The following is an 8,717-nucleotide window of genomic DNA, read 5'->3' on the forward strand; positions in this document are numbered from 1 at the left end:
ATTGCATAAAGCTACTGGACATTAATGGATCAAAGAAATTCATCCAACATAGCAAAAGAGGCAATGCGAAATAAAAGGCAGAATCTGTCAAAACAGAACAGTCCGTAAAGATGGATTTTATTAGGCCACCAGACTTGCTCAAATGAAAATGCTCAAATTGAATGAAAGTTGCGTACATATCTGAGGATCATGCACGTAAATTGGCATAATTTTCTGAGCTTCCTGCAGGGCAGTGGGCTCAGATTCGTGACAGCAAAGAAATCTGGAACTGCGCAGTAATCCAAATCTAGTACTTACTTTTCTATCAACGGCTTAACTTGGCACAACAAAACACAAAACTAAGATAAGGAGAGGTTGCTACAGTAGTAAACAACTTCCAAGACACAAATATAAAACAAAGTACTGTAGCAAAATAACACATGGGTTATCTCCCAAGAAGTTCTTTCTTTTTAGCCATTAAGATGGGCTCAGCAGTTTTAATGATGCACTCGCAAGAAATAGTATGTGAAGCAAAAGAGAGCATCAAGAGGCAAATTCAAAACACATTTAAGTCTAACATGCTTCCTATGCATAGGAATCTTGTAAATAAACAAGTTCATGAAGAGCAAAGTAACAAGCATAGGAAGATAAAACAAGTGTAGCATCAAAAATTTCAGCACATAGAGAGGTGTTTTAGTAACATGAAAATTTCTACAACCATATTTTCCTCTCTCATAATAACTTTCAGTAGCAACATGAGCAAACTCAACAATATAACTATCAAATGAAACATTCTTATCATGAGTCTCATGCACAAAATTATTACTCTCCACATAAGCATAATCAATTTTATTAGTTGTAGTGGGAGCAAATTCAACAAAGTAGCTATCATTATTATTCTCATCAAGTGTAGGAGGCATATTGTAATCATAATCAAATTCACTCTCCATAGTAGGTGGCACCAAAAGACCACTATCATTATAATCATCATAAATAGGAGGTAAAGAATCATCAAAGTAAATTTTCTCCTCAATGCTTGGGGGACTAAAAATATCATGAAAACCAGCTTCCCCAAGCTTAGAACTTTCTATATCATTATCAACAATGGTGTTCAAAGCGTTCATACTAATATTACTACCAAGCATGCAAAGAAGATTTCATAGGTTTTTTAATTTTCGCATCAAACAATCCATGTTTTAAATCAGGAAATAGAATAAGAAGCTCACTCTTGTACATTATGCCAAACTAGTGTAAACAAGAAACAAAAAGATGCAATTGCAGGATCTAAAGGAAATAGCTTTGAGCACACACACGACGGCGCCGGAAAAATACTTTACCTGAGACCGTAGTATGAGAGCCTTTTTACCTTTCCTCCCCGACAACGGCGCCGTAAAAGTGCTTGATGTCTACGGGAGCTTCTATTCTTGTAGACAGTGTTGGGCCTCCAAGAGCAGAGGTTTGTAGAACAGCAAGCAAGTTTCCCTTAAGTGGATACCCAAGGTTTATCGAACTCAGTGAGGAAGAGGTCAAAGATATCCCTCTCATGCAACCCTGCAACCACAAAGCAAGAAGTCTCTTGTGTCCCCAACACACCAAATAGGTGCACTAGTTCGGCGAAGAGATAGTGAAATACAGTGTGGTATGAATAAGTATGAGCAAGTAGCAACGGTGCCGTAAAAGTGCTTGGCGTGTAGTTGATGGTGGTGGTATTGCGGCGTAGTAACGCAATGAAACAAGAAACAAGCAGTAGTAACTCAAGTAGTAGTAACGCAGCAGTAGTAAACAAGCAAGTAGTAACTCAGCAGTATTTAGGAACAAGGCCTAGGGATTACACTTTCACTAGTGGACACTCTCAACATTGATCACATAACAGAATAGATAAATGCATACTCTACACTTTTGTTGGATGATGAACACATTGCGTAGGATTACACGAACCCTCAATGCCGGAGTTAACAAGCTCCACAATAATGCTCATGTTTAAGTAACCTTTAGTGTAAGATAGATCAACGCTACTAAACCAAGTACTAGCATAGCATGCACACTTGTCACCTTCATGCATATGTAGGAGGAATAGATCACATCAATATTATCATAGCAATAGTTAACTCCATAATCTACAAGAGATCATGATCATAGCATAAACCAAGTACTAGCACTGTGCACGCACCGTCACCTTTACACACATGCAGGAGGAATAAACTACTTTAATAACACATCACTAGAGTAGCACATAGATAGTAGTGATACAAACATGCCGCAATCATAAAGAGATATAAATAAGCACCTCACTATGCCATTCAATGAGTAAGTATTCTGTGAAATCTAGCCTAAGAGACCCACACGGTGCACACACTCGTCACCTTTACACACGTGGGACGAGGAGTCTCCGGAGATCACATAAGTAAAACCCACTTGACTAGCATAATGACATCTAGATTACAAGCATCATCATATGAATCTCAATCATGTAAGGCAGCTCATGAGATTATTGTATTGACACACATAGGAGAGAGATGAACCACATAGCTACCGGTACAGCCCCGAGCCTCGATGGAGAACTACTCCCTCCTCATGGGAGCAGCAGCGGTGATGAAGATGGCGGTGGAGATGGCAGCGGTGTTGATGGAGATGGCAGCGGTGTCGATGGAGAAGCCTTCCGGGGCACTTCCCCGCTCCGGCAGGGTGCCGGAACGAGTTCCGTCCCCCGAATTGGAGTTTCACGATGGCGGCGGCGCCACGGTAGCTTTCGCGGAGTTTCGTCAATTGGTATCGGGTTTTCTGATCCAGGGGCTTTATATAGGCGAAGAGGCGGCGCAGAGGGCCGACAGGGGGCCACACCATAGGGCGGCGCGGCCCCCCTCCGGCCGCGCCGGCCTAGGGTTTGGTGGCCCCGTGGCCCCCCTCCGGTCCTTCCCGGGTGTTCCGGATGCTTCCGATGAAAATAGGAACTTTGGCGTTGATTTCGTCCGATTCCGAGAATATTTCGTTACTAGGATTTCTGAAACCAAAAACAGCAGAAAACAGGAACCGGCACTTCGGCATCTTGTTAATAGGTTAGTTCCAGAAAATGCACGAATATGACATAAAGTGTGCATAAAACATGTAGATAACATCAATAATGTGGCATGGAACACAAGAAATTATCGATACGTTGGAGACGTATCACTCCTCCACGAGGACAAATGAGCATGATTCACAAAACTGGTATTTCGAGAAGAGAGATGAAGAAGCTGACTCAAGAAATCAACCTGGTAGGAAGTACCATGGCAAACGTTCCAGAGTATGTCTATTGGTCGTCTTAGAGTATCTTGTTCAACGGAGCGGATCACCCGATGACAACCCCAAAACCAGGACACACTGCCTTGGTAGTGGAGGCGCAAGTAGGAGGATACAATATGAGCAAAGTATCATGGATGGTGGAAGCGGCTTAAATCTGATATCCGCAAACACAGTCAGGAACATGGGAATTAAACTGAGGATGTTGGAAGAATCCGACACATGTTTTCACGGCATCCTCCCCACCGCACCAGCGTACTCTCTTGGCAGGGTTTTCTTGAATGTTGTCTTTGGGAAGCCTGGCAATTTCAGGAAGGAAAAGATAGAGTTCGAGGTAGTAGATTGGAAATCACAGTACCATGCTATACCCGGGAGACCATCCTATGCCAATTTCATGGCTGTGCCACATTACGCGTATCTCAAGCTCAAGATGCCAGGAAACAATGGAACAAATATCACAGTCTATGGAAGTTTCTCACGCTCAGATAACTGTGATCGCGAGTTTCAGAGGATTGCTGCAAAATTCGGAGTAAAGCAAGAACTTGTCGACTTCCCCTCCAAGTCGTTGGCACCCGACGTTAAGGAGGATGAGCGCGTCAGGAAATCAAAAAAGAAACCGTATGATCCTGTACTCAAAGTCTCGGCAGTTGGACCTTCAGCAGCTGATAGCAAGACCTCTATCGACGACAGTAAAGACCTCGCGCTCGCCGCAAGCACTTCTGATGGAATCACCGGCGTCACCAAAGCCACCGGCCCCCTAGACAAGATCGAAGACAAGAAGAACCCTCCTCTTGGTTAAAAAAGACGGGCAGCGCCACGCGTTATTATTTTTCCCTTTCAATAAGGCTTTTCAAGCCACTTCGTTTTTAGCTTACGTTATTAATAAAGACATAAGTTTTGTTTATCTGAAGTATTGCAGAGATTCGGGTCACGCGAACAAAGTTTTTGAGAACCTTTTTCGTATACTACAGCGAACATTGATTTACTCGAAAATTCACCTAAGTTTGTCATCTAAAAAGCCTCTGAAATTACGAGTGATACGAGGCAATACTTATGGGACTTTCACCCCTTGCTAGAAAAGCCTCAAAAATATACGAGCGCTGCGGATAGCAAGGGAAACAAACATACATTTACGAAAAGACCCATGACCGGTACTTTAAACTACAGAAGTACTTAAGAGCGACGGAGTCACTAGCAGACTTAGGTCCATCGATTCGCTCGGGGGCTGCTGATGTCTACGCACGCTTCTATTCCTGTAGACAGTGTTGGGCCTCCAAGAGCAGAGGTTTGTAGAACAGCAGCAAGTTTCCCTTAAGTGAATCACCCAAGGTTTATCGAACTCGGGGAGGTAGAGGTCAAAGATATCCCTCTCAAGCAACCCTGCAATTACGATACAAGAAGTCTCTTGTGTCCCCAACACACCTAATACACTTGTCAGATGTATAGGTGCACTAGTTCGGCGAAGAGATAGTAAAATACAAGTAATATGGATGACCGTAAGTAGTAATTGCAATCTGAAATAAAGATGGTAGCAAGCAAACATGTAACAGAACTTGTTGGAAACGGTGTTTCAATACTTAGAAATAAGGCCTAGGGATCATACTTTCACTAGTGGACACTCTCAACAATGATCACATAACTGAATAAATAAATGCTACTCTTAAACACTCTCTTGTTGGATAACAAACACCATTCATTGTGTAGGGCTACAAGAGCACCCTCAAGCCGGAGTAAACAAGCTCCACAACTTCATAAAGGAATCACACACGATGCGCACACTGTCACCATCACACAGTGAAGAGTGAATCCGGAGTTCATATTAAAGTAACCTCTAGAGTGCATAATAGACAAGAGTAACATCTACATATTCAACTAGATTACAAATCTCATGATCACATAAAGATCACACCATGGGAGAGAAAGATGAACCACATAGCTACCGGTAGAGCCCTTAGCCTCGGGGGAGAACTACTCCCTCCTCATCATGGGAGACAGCAACGGCGATGAAGATGGCAGTGGTGTCGATGGAGATGACTCCGGGGGCAATTCCCCGTCCCGACAGCGTGCCGGAACAGAGACTTCTGTCCCCCGAAACTAGGTTTCGCGATGGCGGCGGCGCCCCTGGAGTCTTTCTGGAATATGATTGATTGATCTCGGGTTTTCGCGTCGCGAGGGATTATATAAGCGAAAGGGGAGCGTCGGTGGAGTCCCAAGGGGCCCACACCATAGGGTGGGGCGGCCACCTCCTGGCCGCGCCGGCTGATGGGGAGGAGGCCCTGGGCCTCCTCTAGCCTTGGCCTTCTGGCTCCGTGAGTCTTCTGGCGAAATAGAATTTCTGTGATTTTTCTGGATTTTTTCGAGCACTTTGGTTTTTGGGCCTTTTCTGCAATAAACAGACATAATAAACAGAAACTGGCACTGTGGCATCTTGTTAATAGGTTAGTCCAATAAATGCCTTAATATGATGTAAAGTGCATATAAAACACGTCGACGTCGACATCTTGTTAATAGGAGATCTGGGGGCGGGGCAACTTACAGACTTCGACGTCGCTGCTGCAGAACTCGTCGTTGCGGCCGAGGCAGGAGAGGAGCCCGGTGTCCCAGGTCTCCTGCGGCGGGGCGGCGACGGGCTCGCTGATACGTCTCCGACATATCGATAATTTCTTATGTTCCATGCCATATTATTGATGATACCTACATGTTTTATGCACACTTTATGTCATATTCGTGCATTTTCTGGAACTAACCTATTAACAAGATGCCGAAGAGCCGATTCTTGTTTTCGCTGTTTTTGGTTTCAGAAATCCTAGTAACGAAATATTCTCGGAATTGGACGAAATCAAGACCCGGGGTCCTATTTTGCCACGAACCTTCCGAGAAGACCGAAAGGGATACGAAGTGGGGCGACGAGGCGCCGCCACCATAGGGCCGCGCGACCGAGAGGGGGCCCGCGCCGCCTATGGTGTGGGCCCCTCGTCGGCCCTCCGACTCGCCCTTCCGCCTACTTAAAGCCTCCGTCGTGAAACCCACGATGCGAAAAACCACGATACGGAAAACCTTCCCGGAGACGCCGCCGCCGCCAATCCCATCTCGGGGGATTCCGGAGATCTCCTCCGGCACCCTGCCGGAGAGGGGATTCATCTCCCGGAGGACTCTACACCGCCATGGTCGCCTCCGGAGTGATGAGTGAGTAGTTCACCCCTGGACTATGGGTCCATAGCAGTAGCTAGATGGTTGTCTTCTCCTCATTGTGATTCATTGTTGGATCTTGTGAGCTGCCTAACATGATCAAGATCATCTATCCGTAATACTCTATGTTGTGTTTGTCGGGATCCGATGGATAGATAATACCATGTTATGTTAATTATCAAGTTATTACATATGTGTTGTTTATGATCTTGCATGCTCTCCGTTATTAGTAGAGGCTCCGGCCAAATTTTTGCTCTTAACTCCAAGAGGGAGTATTTATGCTCGATAGTGGGTTCATGCCCGCATTGACACCTGGGACGATGACGAGAAAGTTCTAAGGTTGTGTTGTGCTTGTTGCCACTAGGGATAAAACATTGGCGCTATGTCTAAGGATGTAGTTGTTGATTACATTACGCACCATACTTAATGCAATTGTCTCGTTGCTTTGCAACTTAATACCGGAAGAGGTTCGGACGATAACCTGAAGGTGGACTTTTTAGGCATAGATGCAGTTGGATGGCGGTCTATGTACTTTGTCGTAATGCCCAATTAAATCTCACTGTACTTATCATGACATGTATATGCATTTTTATGCCCTCTCTATTTGTCATTTGCCCGACTGTAATTTATTCACCCAACATGCTTTTATCTTATGGGAGAGACACCTCTAGTGAACTGTGGACCCCGGTCCATTCTTTAATACTGAAACACAAATCTGCTGCAATACTTGTTTTACTGTTTTCTCTGCAAACAATCATCTTCCACACAATACGGTTAATCCTTTGTTACAGCCAAGCCGGTGAGATTGACAACCTCATCTGTTTCGTTGGGGCAAAGTACTTTGGTTGTGTTGTGCAGGTTCCACGTTGGCGCCGGAATCTCCGGTGTTGCGCCGCACCGCATCCCGCCGCCATCAACCTTCAACGTGCTTCTTGGCTCCTCCCGGTTCGATAAACCTTGGTTTCTTTCTCGAGGGAAAACTTGCTCGCTTGTGTGCATCATACCTTCCTCTTGGGGTTCCCAACGAACGTGTGAAATACACGCCATCAAGCATATTTTCACGGCGCCGTTGCCGGGGAGATCAAGACACGCTGCAAGGGGAGTCTCCACTTCTCAATCTCTTTACTTTGTTTTTGTCTTGCTTTATTTTATTTACTACTTTGTTTGCTGCATTATATCAAAACACAAAAAAATTAGTTGCTAGTTTTACTTTATTTACTGTCTTGTTTGCTATATCAAAAACACAAAAAAATTAGTTTACTTGCATTTACTTTACTTGATTCATCATGTTTCCTTTTAATTTTACCACAAAAAACATACCGGTAGGACGTGGGTCTATCATTGGGAGAAACAATATAGAAGAATTCTTCAGTCATGTTAGTACCGTTGAAGATTTTGAAGATAGACACTTGGTAGAACTTGCTCCTACTTATGAAATTGCTGCTGCTGCTTTAGTTCGCATGTTGGAAACTAAATTTGTTAATCTCAATCCTATAATCCAACACATGTTTCTTACACTCGGTGATATGGAAGAGGGGGAAAAGAAAGATTTTGTTTTAGAAACCCTTCTTAGACAATTTGGTGGTCTAGCAAGAGAGGCTAGAAAGGTCTTTGCTAAATTTAATATGCTTGGTTCTCATACTAATTTTGTTGGTCTCCTTGAAAAAATGGGCATGGATAGAATAAGGTACACTAATAATGCTAATGATGGTGGGGAGATCAAAGCACCAATACCATGTAAACTCCTAGCTATGAATGATGCACTAGAACATAACTATGCTTGGCTTGTTCCTGAAAATTTGTTCGATGAGAGTAGCAAGCCCAAGACTAATGAGAAGGGAGACGCTGAAACTTATGTATCCAATATACTATGCATGGTTGAGAAAACTCCAAACCCCGCTGTAGATGCACCACCCCGCGATAACACTTGAGTTACACTTTACGCGCCTAGCCGAAAGGCGTTAAAGAAAAGCGCTTATGGGAGACAACCCATGTTTTTACTACAGTATTTTTGTTTTATATTTGAGTCTTGGAAGTTTTTTACTACTGTAGAAACCTCTCCTTATCTTGGTTTTATGTTTTGTTGTGCCAAGTAAAGTCTTTGATAGTAAAGTAAGTACTAGATTTGGATTACTGCGCAGTTCCAGATTTCTTTGCTGTCACGAATCTGGGTCTACCTCCCTGTAGGTAGCTCAGAAAATTAAGCCAATTTACGTGCATGATCCCCAGATATGTACGCAACTTTCATTCAATTTGGGCATTTTCATTTG

This window comes from Lolium rigidum, chromosome 6, assembly GCF_022539505.1.
Source record: "Lolium rigidum isolate FL_2022 chromosome 6, APGP_CSIRO_Lrig_0.1, whole genome shotgun sequence".
NCBI classification, from domain to species: domain Eukaryota; kingdom Viridiplantae; phylum Streptophyta; class Magnoliopsida; order Poales; family Poaceae; genus Lolium; species Lolium rigidum.